Source organism: Anser brachyrhynchus (genome assembly GCF_964034855.1).
Source record: "Anser brachyrhynchus genome assembly, chromosome: 1".
NCBI classification, from domain to species: Eukaryota; Metazoa; Chordata; class Aves; order Anseriformes; family Anatidae; genus Anser; species Anser brachyrhynchus.
In genome coordinates, this window is record NC_137694.1 from 96,023,089 (window position 1) to 96,037,714 (window position 14,626).

Sequence of the window (14,626 nt, forward strand, 5' to 3'; positions counted from 1 at the left end):
TCATTATACAAATAACAAGCATACCCACATAGAAGGAAAAATGTTTAAAATTATGTTCAGCATAATTCAAAGCATTAAAGAAAATAAAAAATAAAATGAAATAAACAGGAAATGCCAGAATGAAGAATGCCCAAGTGACATCAGCCCGCCCTTTAAAGAGGATACTAATCATTTTCCAAAGCCTCTCAAAACAAATTGCTGAGAGCAAAGGGAAAGGAACACTTGGGAATCATGGGTTCAAAACAACAGTCAGGAGGAGAGCACTGTTTAGATAGACTGTTTGATCCCTTAGGGCTTGTTTCCATCTCATTTCGTCATGCACCTCCTCCTCATAGCTTTTCTCTTATCCTAACACTTCAAATCTTTGCTCCAGAGAATGAAAGACTCTAGAGATTCCTGATGCACTTATGAAAAAAAGCAACAATGGAGAAAAACAATGCCGTTTTCCTAATCTTCTTCTTGGAAACATCTGTACCATTTAATCCGAAACATTAAAACAAAAAAATACAGGCTACGAGAGACGTGGAAAATATCAGTATAAACAGCTCAAATTTGGCAAATATAATTCAACTGAAAGTAGAGCCTTATAAAGAGATCTCTTAGGAAACCTTGAATTTAAGTGGGGGGCATTTAACAGCTTTGCGTGTAATAAAAGACTATATAAAAGACAATATAATGACTCAGTACATAACAAGCATAAAAGCAATGCAGTTATACGTTTTCTGTGGATGATATGGCCCTTCTAAACTCAAATTATATGTAAGTAAGAAATAAAAGATTGTCCAGACTTAGCAAATTAAAGGAAAAAAAATATTACAGTGACAAAGTAAAGACAAATCTAATGAAAACCTCAGAAATCCCATGCTGACCATTACTTTAAAAAGCAAACAATTTCAAGGCGTGAGTCAGTTTTTAGTTGCTGGCAGTAATCAGCAGATCAGTGAGAATTCCAATCTAAAAGCAAACAATGTCACAAATCGGCAATGCACCAGCTATGTTTATCAGCTCAGAAGCATTTTATTTTATTTTTTTTGTCATTGAAAACCTACACGTAGGACTCTCTAGTTCAAATGTTATTTCCATCTTAACAGCTGAACATGCAACCTGGAGACCCAGCAGATACACAGACACCTAAAAATCTTGATAGGCAAATCACTTAAAAATGCATTAAATTGAATGCTTTTGTAACAAATTCCAGCATCTGTCAGAACTAAACATTTCCTTATCTTTTAGTTTATGCACAAAAGAAGATAAAAATATTTAGAGCAGACAGAAGTATGAGCCTACAGCATGTGCTATGGGAGTCCTAAACCTGAACAGCTGAAGGACCTTTCCAAAGGGAGCAACCCAAGGAACCCTTCCATCGTACAGCAGACAAAGAGGAAAAACAGATGGGACTTACTCACATAAAGGGAGCATACCAAGTGTCCTGACAGACACTGGGAACAGTCACACACTTTAGGAAAATCCCTGAGTTATATTTCAGAAAGTGTATTTTTTATTTCTAAGACAGTCCCTGTTCCAGTGTCCAGCATATAGCCTAAGAAGCATGACGTAGTCAGGTAATTAATACTGGGGAATTAAATTCTTGAGGAGATACTCTATGTTCTTAGGACTGCAGCATCTCCTGCATATTAGGTGTGGAGAGCGGGTCATCTCGAAAACTTTACTGCTCCCTCTGTAGTTGCATGTAGGAAGCTATCAAGGAACTTCACTCTTGCAGAGGGAGTCAGCAGCAACCAAACTGAAGTGGTCTCAGAGTACCATCTGGCTACTGGAAGGGCAAAACTTCACTGACCCACTCCTCTGAAGAAAACAGTAAAGCTCTAAATCTTACTCCTGAAAATGCGGGTGAGCCACTTTTACCAAGGCACTGGGATTTCTCTCACTACAGGTAAAGCAGGTCAGCCTCACCTGAAGCCAGTCAGAAGCTATGGCCCCAGGTCAAGTAGTGGAGATGCAGAACAATAATTCTCGTCTGAATTACATGAGCAGCACTTGGCCGACACCAAATGCTAGTTAGCTGCATCTGATGCAGAGTGAGGTCCCTGAAAAACCACAGCAATGACCAGCTAAGTGACACCAGAGCGTGAGATACATCCAGATGAATGAACTTGTGATTGTGAATGAAGCTCAACTGAATTTCCTCTCTGCCCTGTGCAGAACTCTACTTGAAGGGCTGTCACCTTAGGTCAGAAAAGGAAAAGAAGGGGAAGTTTGCCTTTTCAATTTAAGGACAACGGAAATCATAATTCCTTCTTACTGCATGTGTCTGCTTCCTGGCTGGAGGAACAAAGCTCCTGGAATCTAAACCAGAGGAAATGCATTTGCCAATATAAGCCCCACAAAAACAGGTAAGTACGGACTCTTGAACTTGCTAGCCCTCATTCTATGCTATTCTTCAGTATTGGTTAGATTTTGCTGCTTCCATATGCTATTTGGTCAGGATTTTTTTTTTTTTAAAGGAGGGAAAATTCATCTTCATGTGTAAACTGTACTTGTTGGTTAATTTGTGCTGGCACCCAGGCAGCTGCCCGGCTCTCACAGCTGAGCACTGAATCTCCCAGAATGTAATTTGTGAGCAGCTCCCCTTATGGATTGGGGAAGAGTCAATGCTCCCATTTATTCAACAAAAGCTGGTCTCTCTGTAAAAGCATGGAAGTACTACAGATCTAATGTTATATACTACCTTCAGTTGGGTTCCTAAAAGTCTGGTTTTGTCATAAGTCTCTGGCAGTGCACCTTGGAAATTCCAAATCAAAGTTCCTCTTACTTAATTTATTACAAAAGTAAAAAATCAAAGCCCTTGCAAAGTCCAATAGAAAGTCTTCTTAATTCTGTTCAAGTGACAGGCTTTTCCCTCACCTTATCTACCGTGTGAAGTTTCTTTTTTATGACATTCTTTTTCATCCTCATGGAAAAAAAAAATGTCTTGAAGTTATTACTCCTTTAATCAGAGTACTTGATTTGCAATAAGGTCATATACAGTGTCTTACAATTCCTGGAGAACCACACAGCTCTGAAGTGGATACTGAAACAGTATTAGTGTCTGTTTCCACTTATCCCATTCTAAAGTTCCTTTCTGCTTAAGCTGCAGCTGGCTAGCTTGGCATTAAACGTCTTACTCACGATGCTCATCAGTGTTTTCAGCCAAATACTGAAGGTGGGGTACAGTTAGCAAGGCTGGCATTCTGTGAAGTACTCTAGGCTAAAAATCAAAATTTAGCTACTAATCTGGGGTTCATCTTTTATTTTCCTCCCACATAAGACCTAACATCAGTCACTTTGTACCAAAAACTATTCGTGTGCTTAAAGCTAAACATGGTCTCAAGGAACTTGCTGTTTGGCACCTGTAATTTTTTTTGCACTGTGACTACAAGACACATTCACACCATGTTGCCTGTAGTTTTCCCTCGGTAACTCCCTCTCTTGGACCTCACAGAACGATATGCATGCAGAATTTACCCAGGCAACAAAAACAATGAATCCAGCTCCATATGCTTTATATGCGAATCAAGGAACACGTACGTGCAGTTGGACACTTATGTTTGCATGGATCTCCACTGGAAATGTGTTGGATACATGCCTGTAAAATCCTTACAGAAAAGGGGGTTTTAGAAAAAAACACAGGTTGCATGGGGCTGCAGTCCAGGTCATCATATCATTGTGTTAGTTGCAGTTCTTTCATTACTATCTCATAAAAGTTTCTTCAGGAAGACTACCTAATTTGCTATGTCCATACTTGGCATACTAAATTGAGTGCCATAACGAATATACTCTTAATCTCTGTTTCTTTTCAGACTGTGAACTTAGGACCACTGAACTGCTTCTCCAGATGTGCAGAAGATGAAAAGGAAACTTATAGGCAGTGTAAACTACACAGCAATCTAGATATGAAAGGGTCAACAAATCAAAGAGTGTTGAAAGCAATTGCTCTAAACGAATAAAGGGTCAAAGATCACAAAAGCTAGATGTCCACTCTTACAACAGGGTTTTGCAAGAAGGCTCTCCACACAAGGTGAAATTAACAGTTTATATTCCTATTGAGACATAAGAATTCTAACATTTTATTTTTAAATTAAAACCACGCCTTTCCATCCTAAAGCTGATGTTCTTAGTTTCACTTTTTTTAAAAAGCACAAAAGAGATTAGACTAAATGTAATTTGCATTTAGTTTTGCAGACACTTGGATCCTACCAAAAGGTAGGAATATAATAAATAAATAATATTATAATTATTATTACATAAATAATAAATAGATTTCTAGCTTCTCATGCTGCTATCAGAGATTTGGGAGAATGTTCATTTTTTCAAATACTAAACACAAATGCACAAAATTTCTTTTATGGTTTACAGGCAACCCAAAGCAAAGAAAACAAGACCTGAAGCATTATCAACTTTGTTTCCAAGATTTTGTTCTTAAAAAGAATTGAATTACATTTTTCAAAATATGTTGTCACTTTGAGTTAAAAACAATATTAAACATGTATTTCAAAATGTTTTAATTATTCTCTTATTCATCTTAGATGACAATCTGATTAATCTGGATGGTCTCAATTAACGTTTTTGGACCATAGCATTTTTTTAAAGCAATATCCTGAACATTTTTTAAATCCACCTTGAGTTGTGCGTGTGAAACCGCATGTTCATAACGGCGCGTTCTGCACAGCTGGTGTACAGAGATGAATTGCTCTGTGTGAAACCCATGCTGTTTATAGCACCGTTCCTCAGATTAAGATATACAGAAGAAGTCATTAACAAGACAGCAGTTGCCAGTGATTCCCCCACTAGCATAACCCTCTCTACCATTTGCAGGACATCTGGAGCAGCATCTGAATTCAAAAGCATTTAAATATGCTTGTGGAAACAAATGAAAGCTCTGGAGTGTGATTTATTTCTATTTCATTCCAAATTCATACTGCTGAACCTTTTACAGAAAGCAAGAGAGCTAAACTGAGAGAAACCTGAAATCACACATGCCTTCTGACCAAACCAGCGTTAGGGTGCTATTTGGTCTCCTGGCAGAAGTGGACAAGGTCCTGGTCTGAGGATGAGTGCTGTGTATCCCTGCCTGCTGAGAAGAGAGCATGTGCATGGCCCAGGACCTCACCAGCAGTGTCAGGGGGTGACATCTCTCAACACTTCTCCCTGCCCACCTGTGGATCGCAAAGTTGGGTGGGCTTGCTCCACAGGCAGCCATTGTGGCACTTAAGCAGTGTGATGAAGTTGTGGGCAAAATCACAAAAGCTCTTGGAGCAAATGGCTTCAGAAACGAGGCATGTTTGTAAAGAATAAAGAACACTTCTCATTCTCTGTGTCACCTTAATTGTGTGGCCTGGCTGGATAAACCTAGGCAGCTAAGAGGTTTCACAGCAGAAGCATTTCCCCTATTCTTGGGTGTAAAATAGGACTTTCTGAACACTGCATCAAGTACTGCAAGCTGGTGCTCTTTAACAAGCTGCATATACAGTATGAAATCTGTAAATGCCCATTTGCTATTTCACACAGTGCTAATATTAGGTTTAACCAAGGCAAACTGGAAAATCCATTAAGCAATATAAAACAGTGACTACAGTTTGAAATAAATCTTCATAAGTCTCCAAAAAAGCACATACAATTATCAGGTTGTAAAAGAGGTTGAAATGCTATAGGTGTTGATATTTCTTCGGAGAGGGTAGGTTTATAGACATGCTTAAATGTGTATTCACTGGAAGACTCCCCAGAGGAGATAGTGGTAGAACAGAAGATCCCCTTCCTTCCAGTTTTGCTGTTATGCTCATCCATACAATAGTGGTTGATCCCTGGCTTGTAGATGACACGCATACCTTTTCTGTGTGAAAATTAAACATCTGGGAAGAAGAGGAGGCAAGTTCTTCGCCACATAGAAACTGATTTTCCGTGATAAAACTGACAAATACATTAGCTAATCTTCTTGGCAGATACATGTGAAGGGATTATATACAGAGAGATCTTCGATGATCAGCTGGTTCAATGAAAGGTATGAGGTAATTCAGAGATACTAGACTGTCACTTAATTTAGCTCATCTGGTGCATAAATCTCCACTGCATCCCTCTCTGAGAGTGCTGAAAAGGGATATAAAAGGTGAATTAGGAGTTTCTGCTGTTAGCACATAGCTTTGTGGCCTTATATAGTATCTTTGTAAAGAATATAAAATTTTTATCCTGTGCTCTGACCTCTCCAACTGCAAGTGGTAATATATACTTATATTTCCAAGTAGTTTAATCTGGAAAGTATAATGCAGCACCAGTGCCTGTTCTGGCCTTTGATCATCTCCTCTTGAATCCTTGCCAGTGGGCATACATGATGTGAAAACAATCGAACATATGAAAGGAAATAAGGGAAAATATCAGAAAAGCAGAGCGCTTAGCTTTCAGATCTTGGACTTATCATCCGAGCCCTGGTTAAAACCATAAAGGACTTGCACTATAATCTTGGACTCTGCACTCTAATTCACTGCATGTCTGAAGATATTTGAAGCCAATAGCCCAGTGTGTATGTTTGTTTGTTTATTTTTAAGGGGATTGACAGCAAAGCACAGGTTTCAGACCCACCACAAACCAAAGCATATTAATTTGTATACCCTTTTCTCAGGATTCCCAAACCAGAAATAGAAAAGCTGCAGAAACAACTGCAATTTTCCCCTTTTCTACAAAAGGAGATGTAGGGGTAGAATAGTGTGTCCAAGCATTCAGATAAGAGAATGGCAGAGCTGACTTTGAATCTGTCTGTTTTTCTGACTGCTCCTATGTCTTTCTACTTCCTCAAAGGTTGCCGCTGGTACACTCAGCTCTTCCAGGTCCCCTTTCCACATGCCTAGCAATGGTGCTCCAGGAGCCAGTTTCTGTGCATGTGCTGTCCTACCCATCTGTAGCCATGCCCATCATGATGGTATTGGGTAGATGCTGATGCCTATACTTGCTGTCACCATTTTTATCACAGTACGAAGGCAACAGCAGTTAAGATACACAATTTGCATGCATACTGTCTATCTGTGACTTCTCCTACAGAATCTGAAGTGAATTTCGTGGATTTGTTTTTGACGAAGACAGCAGTGCTGCAAAGACCAGACTTGTTCAGGTCTCTCTGTCTTCATCTATAGTGTCTTGACTACTACGTGGAGGTTTGTGAAATTAAAGTTTGACAGTGTGTCCAGCAGGCATCTTACTGATGTCTCTATAGATCACAGACAAGAAAAATATAATGCAACCTTGATAAATTCCTCAGCTACATAACCTTTTTGGCAATTCTCATTTGCAAGTGGAAAAAATCATAACCTAAATCAATATGCTACCATTGCTGATGTTCTCAGCAGCCCACCCAGTGGAAATCAATGAAAATGGTTGAATAGTTAAGCCCATTACTCCACTTTATTCCTAGTTTATGTGTGAACTGTTCTCACGTACCACCTTCCCTGACCGTGTCCCTTCCTCAGGATGACAGCTACAGCATCTCACTTTCCACTGATGGTGAAGGATGGTAAGATGCCAACTTTCCAAATGTCTGCAGTGGCTCCTGCGTGTGGTCCTGGGGCATGACAGCAAGGAAGCTGATTTGGTAATTCGTCAATTCTGAGGCAGAAGATGAGGCTACACAGAGAACTGATGTTCAGCCCTCTTTTTTGATGAAACATTTTTTCTTCTGACAGAGTGGGCCCTTTACCTGTCACCAGTCAACTGAAAGATCAGACATACCATGTCCCTCAAGCACCTACTCATTCCTCATCTACAAGACCTTTTCCCTAAAATTATTTGAATCCATTTGCTATCTTTTGTTCTTTGAAACTGCTCCTCTCTGGACCACCCACTGCCCTTTAGAAAATGGCATTTATCCAATGACATGCTGAGAAAACTTTTCAAGTGCTGGCTTTTCTTCACCTATAGCCGCCCAGATCCTGTTCTTTCACCTACTAAAGCCACTGGCGAAACTCCATATGACTTCAATGGAAGCAGAATCAGGTCGCTGATGAATAACTGCCCTTCTTCCACCAAAAACCAACATCAAACACAGAGTTGGTAACTGTGTGGGCCGGTTATTTTTCTCTATTGTACTTTTTCTCTATAAGAATACTGCAAAAGTATTGTAACCGTATAATGCTGTACGTGTCTCTAACACTATTTTTTGATTCTTACATGAAGTACTTGGCTTCTGCCATTTTCTCTCTTTTGATTTCAGGTTCACATGCCAACAACCACTTGCAGGAGAAAAAAGGACTGACGCTCCTGGCCAAATGAAAAAGTACATTCCTGATATGGCATCCAGCTGAGAACTTGAGTAGGAAGTAACATACCCAACAGGCATCCTGTATCTCCCTCCAACCCATCATCCACCAATTTTCTGTTCTCTCAACACTCTCAGAGACTAAGGATCAGCAGTTCCTTTACAGGCTGAGCTTGCTCCAAGATATTTTATTACCTTAACTGTTTGTTTATACCGGTGGTTGCTGAACGCAACCCTACAAAGGCATGGATGAAGAGAGAGGAAAAGGTTTCAATTCAATAAGCTGGCCTGAATCTCAGCCTAAAACGTGTGCTGAACTGTTTTATGAATTACAGCTTTGTGAAGAGTCTCTGCATCCTTTTGTCTTAGTGCACTGCTTGGTTGCTTTTCTTCACCCAGTTCTGCCTGGTTAATGTCAGGTGCTGCTCTGCCCACCAGAACTTCCCTGCTGTTGGCCTCTCAAGTAACAGCCTTTCCCTGTGATCCCTCTCCCTTGTCCTGCTGCAACAGCAGACGTTCCTGATGAGGGATGAATGCAGCACTCCTTGCAGGAACATGTGTTCATGACACGCCTACAGCCTCCAGGAAGACTTGCTGGCCTCTCTGTGCAGCTAGACTTGTATTTTGCTAGAGCTGGCAAACTTTGCTGGAAAGGGGAATAAAAACAGTCATATAGGCTCAGTGTTGCATACTATCAAAATAGCCGTCAAAGTAAACTCTAGCAGTGAACGTAAGCCATGATAGTTACGGCCTGTGCTGTGAGCCTCCACCAAAACACAGAGACTCAGGATCTGGGAGTTCTTCTTGATCTCTCACAGAGCCAGCCAGCTAAAAAAAAAAAGGGAAGCTTGAATACTGTCATGAAAGGTTTTGGAATGCCTTTAATCATTGCAAACTGTATTAATTATGGAGACAAAAATCAGGCTGGCTTACGTAAATGTCATTATGGAAAATCTAAAAATATGACGAAAGGTAGACTGACATTCCTGTCATCTTGCTTAATCACATATTAGTCTTTTATTTACCAATGAATCCCCATGGATGTTTAATGATGTCAAGGGCACATTTTAATGGGAACTAAGATTATCCAGCCAATACTTGTGAATTTGCAATATTGAGTAATTCTCAGGGTTGATTTTTATTAGTAACATCCTGTTACAAAACAGATAGCAGATCAGTCAGTGTTCTACACATTTTTATCTTAGGCCAAAACTATTTTCATTTATTTCTTGTCCAAATGAAGTGGACTATTTAGTCAGAAAAGGTACCATTACCACTCCCCACACACATCAGCCACATTTAAGTATACTTATATAGAAGAGAATTACTTTTTTATATTGTCATAAGTCAAAGAGAGTAAGAATACTTGGGTTTTATTGTTTTAATTATTACTTTATTTTATTGTAATTATTATTTTAAATGACTTTTATTTTGCAAAATAATCACCCTATGGGGTAATTTGGATTTTGGCTAAAAACCCCACCTGGGTTTCTAATAAAGTATAGAACTAAACAACCCCTTAATTTAAAACAACAACTAGACTTCAAGATTTCAAGAAAATTCTGACAGCCATTCTGTGTCCTAGGACCATTTTGGTGCAACACTCTGTGCAGGCATTAACCGATCTAAAGTTTGTGAACCTAGAGATTTTAAAAATGAGTTCAGTAATGACTCACAAAGAAATCAAAAAAAAAATTGTCTTTTTGATTAAGGTCAGCTTCATAGACAGCCAACTTGGCATCCCTAATAACTAAGCTTACCAAAAAGCCTGTGGGGATATAACGGCATGGCAGGTCACATCTCTGGCCACAGGCCACCAGAGATGAGGCACTGCATCACAAGACTTGCAAAATGTTAGATGTCTTTGTTAGACCCACAATCTCTGTGAAATGCTGTGCAGGTATCAGCTCTCAGTTTCCTTTCTTCAGAAGCTTTGATAATTCAACCATATATTCTCCTTAGACTGACCACATTCCTATTTTGACTTCTTCAGTGTTAACAGGCAAGACATTTTTTGAAAATCTCATCATAACTCTTATTTGCTTTTTTCCATTTCACCAGTCACGTTCCCCCAGGAGACCCAGAAAGAATCTTACCCTACAGTCATAACTAGAACAAAAATAATTGCACTTTTATCAGGACTTCTTCATAGAGGGAAAAATCCTCTTTCATGGATTCTTCGACATCTAAGCAAAACTTCCAGCTGCCTCAAGCAGCCCAGGACCTCACCTTTGTTTTATGTAGAGAAGACAGGTGTCTGTGAGAGGCTATGAAAAAGCCTGTAAGAATGACAGAGAAAGAATAGTTTGATCACTGAGAAAACATGATAGAGCATTAGAAGCCTGAACTGGCTTCCCTCCTGACAGAGGGGTATCAACCACACTGTGGGCACTCGAGCAATATCAATAGCAGCGCCAAAGGATATGGGATAATGAGGAACAGGAATATGTGCTTTTCTGTGCTTCAAAATGAGGCAAGAGTTTCCAAAACAAATGTTTCAAAGGCAGAAATGCCCATGCAAACCACTGATGTATAACTCAGCAGGCCAAATGATAAATAACTATCTGGGAACTTGCTCTGAGGTGTTTATTTCTCTACAAGCAGTGGACCTTTTTTGCTGTTTAAAATCATATTCAAAAACTAAATTCACATGCTTAAAATTTACTTTAGAATTGGACAACTACCTCAACAGAGCTGATTCCATGATGCTCACTGGGAGTACATCGCGAACTGTGACAGCAACATCAGCTGAGCATCCTCACAGACTCCACGTGCATCAGGACTGCAAGAGCTATTTTCATTTTAGTCCTCCAAGTCCCTCTGCACATTGCCTTTCCTCCAGAGAGAAAATGGCAGAGATTGCAATTCAAGCAGAAAGGCACAGATCCTGAAGAGTAGTTAGAGCAGTGAAATCCCACTGTAGTACCTGCATGTTTCCAAAGCATTTTTTTTGTAGGACTGATATCTATGAACACGGTGGTTTTACACAGCCATGGCTACGAAAAGAACTTTTTGCTCACACAAATGGCACTCCATCACATCATTATAAGGGAAAATGAATGGGGTATGTGACTTGCAGGGTAAGGGAAAGAAACAGCTGGATGTCATATAGCGAAATGTAAAATGCCTGGACCACACTACTGAAGGCATAAAGTCATTTCAACAGGACCACATCCTATCAGCCTCTAAGTCTCTGCCAGACACCACAAAGGAATTAATAACATTATAAACTAAGATAGCAAAAAACACAAACCACACTCCTTGCAGTGTTTTGATCCTCAAGAACTTAATGACAGACCATTTCTTTTAAAATGGGGTCCCTGTTAGTATGTTAATGTGACTTGAACAACTTTTACACAGTACGATGATGCAAATAAAACTCTAGAATAGATATTAGCACTCAGAAAAATATGGAAGAAGTATAGATATTAGCTAGTCATGGAATGTGAAGAAGTTGGCTACTCCGTTTCAGTACTTCAAAAAGTAACTGCAACACTCCATTAGAGAGGTGTGTGAGAGGAGCATCAGAACTACGCAAAGGACTTAAGTTTATTATTGGTGAGTAAGCAGTAGTGGTTTCCAGCATGATTTTATCAGCCTGTACAGAGGAGACCAAACGCTGAATTCTGATGAATTCAGACTGAATTCTTGAATTATATTTACAACGGACTATGGATTCAACAAGGCCAGCACTATTTGTCTGTTCACAGATTACACATACCTTCAACGTCATGAAATAGGTTAAGCAAACTAATGTTGACCCATAGTTTGGTCATAGTATTTGAAATAACTAGTGCTTTATATTTTCATTCCTCCTGCTGTGAAGGTTGTATGAGTCATGGCTTCAGCTTGCTGCCTGAGCAGATAACCCTGTTTTAAACGAACATGTGGAAGTGGGCTTCTGAATGCGTCTGGTACGAATTTTGATACACATCTATGTCTACAATTCAAGACATTGTTCAGCACTGTCTCTGCAAAATTTCTTGCTTTGTCTGAATAGTGGTGAAAAAGTTAATAGGGGCCATCATGACTTCCGTGTAAAATTTTGGATTTTGTTTAAACAAATATTCAAGATAATTTTTGCACACAACCTGCCTACTTCTACTCCCAATGAAGTTTGGTTCCAGTGGAATTGGTACAAATAACCACCTTAGAATTCCACTTTTTAAACACTCTCTAACCTCTCTTATCCAAATTCTTCTGTGATGTGCTTTCATCTTTCAAGAAATTATAAACCTACACAGACGTGCCCCTAAACAGATTTACAAGCAGAATTTCTATGTGAAACACACTGTTTGCCTTTTTACTTACTTAACAGAATTACACTATGTGAGCAAAATAAGATATCTTGCACCATCACATGAAATAGCTTTCCTTTACTTAGAATTATTTTTACATACCATGCTTAATTTCACTGTGACTGTTTAATATCAAAGTGTTTAGGGAAAAGAATCATTCTTATAAAATATAGCTGAGCATTCTATAAAAATGATATAAAACAATGATAGGTATGGTGCTACATAATTATATAACACAATGTAATATTATTTTCAATAAAAAAAATAAGTTAATATTATTTGGGATATTTGTATTGGCTTTTCAAATCAACCCAAAATCAAGGGTTAGCTCTCTGTAATTACTACTGGCAACTATTGGTTGGTGGATCTTCTTACTTCCACTCAAATTGTAAAAAAGCTAGTGAGTAGGAATGAGTAAATAATTGCTATTCGATTGGCAGGAATAAAAATAAATATTAGACTGAACCAATTTGTTCTGTTTTGTTTACTTTCTTTTCTGGAAAAAAAATATTTTCCTACACATAGAACATTTCATTTGACTACTGACAGGATGCTGCATTCTGGGACAGTTGTGCAAAAAGCAAAGGAAGAGCAAATGGGAGAATATGCTCCTTTTTTGTCTCAGAGTCCCAAAGCCTCCTCATGGGGCTTGTATACATTCCTCAAGTCTAGTCATTCATCTCCACTTATCTCTTCTTGTTGAATGCCAAAATGTAAATTGAGCATTTAATTTGACCTACCAAAAAATGTAATTTATTCACATTGGGCAGGAAAAAGAAAACTCCGTTTAGATCTGACTTTTTAAATATTTAGCTATCGAATCAAAAATCAGTCATTAGCACAATCTTCAGTGGAGGAAATCTGGGCTGAAGTTAGTATTTTTATATATGAGAGAAGACCCAACTTTGTGAGGATTTACACTGGGAATATATATGTACTATGGATGCATATGCACTATATCTGGAGAAGAGTGGAATGACCATCTATCTACAGAGAATAACAAAATATTTCAATTTTCAAGAAAAAGACCCTACAAAGTTATACAATCTTAATCTAAGAGGAATGTTTCCCATTCAGACAAGAAAATGCTTTTGGAATGATAAGGACAAAAGTTACTTTCCTGAATGACCAAAGCTGAACTCACAGCTGGACTGCTGAAAGTCTTTATTTTCTTTAATTTTAATTTTGTAAGATCACAGGTTATAAATCATCATTAATTTGACAGTCTGGCTTTATGTAGGTTTCATTTAGCATGCTGGCATGCTGTATTTGACTCAGGAGTTAAAAGAAATTGTAGCAGGGCTCCAAATTTATACAAGTTTCCCTCACTTTATCAAATCTTCACATGTTTTTAAAAATCTGCTCACCAGTTTCAAAAGTTCAGTTGACTTGACTTCCCCTATTGCTGTCTCATTTGGAGTTCACACTCCTGGCATAAGTATTAGCAGGATATGATTTAAAGGTTTCACTCTTACGAACTTACAAATTCTTTGGAAAAGGCAAATACCTCTCATATCTTAAGATTAGAGACTAGACGAGAGAGAGAGAGAGAGAGAAAGAAGTGTTGAAATATGCTACAGCAACGGATGCAAAGCTAAGGCTCAACTTCGCACCTTGGTGTAAGACTCCTTCATTGTACCAATGCATTCTGCACCCTGAAATGCCACCTTGTATCAATGTTTTGTTATCAAAGTTCCCGTCAATCTTTTGTCAGCACAGAAGTGTATTCTAGGTTCTAGATACTATTCTCTCTCTGTCCTCCAAATTAACTCCAAATTTCTGCCACCACCCAGGGAGCTGCCCAAACCCGCTCTCTGTAAACAACAACAAATGTACCATTCTTCTCTCAGCCAAGAATTCAGAAGACGCCTGACTTGATTCCCCTCTAAGCTGTTCACTTTTTTGTCTAGAATTCCTTTTCTCCAGAGAAGACTTTCTTCTGGCACTGCCTTCCTGTCTCCAGCTACAAGCCAACACAGAGCTGAATACTGAGTTCAACTCCCTGTCACCACTGACAGAGAAGTCGAGGAGAGAATTCTTGCCCGTGCTCAGCCTATTTCCTCCCCTGACATTACTCAGCCTCGGGGCA

The 14,626-nt window shown here is 39.0% G+C and overlaps 1 protein-coding gene and 1 long non-coding RNA gene across 5 annotated transcripts in view; one reads left to right on the forward strand and one right to left on the reverse strand.

Annotated features, from left to right (window-relative positions):
• The window catches only part of LOC308182036 (uncharacterized protein), a 178,193-nt gene that overhangs the window by 28,384 nt on the left and 135,183 nt on the right, over positions 1-14,626 (reverse strand). The gene's annotated exons all lie outside the window — the stretch shown is intronic.
• Positions 1,003-12,042, forward strand: LOC308176652. Of its 3 annotated transcripts, XR_013938454.1 has the most exons (4): positions 1,003-2,071; positions 2,164-2,354; positions 3,801-4,018; positions 4,357-4,804. It is a non-coding gene; the product is annotated as an uncharacterized lncRNA (long non-coding RNA). The 3 variants fall into 3 exon arrangements; XR_013938455.1 differs by lacking the exons at positions 1,003-2,071; positions 4,357-4,804 and adding an exon at positions 4,816-12,042 and having other exon boundaries at positions 2,078-2,354; XR_013938456.1 differs by lacking the exon at positions 1,003-2,071 and having other exon boundaries at positions 2,078-2,354; positions 4,357-4,806.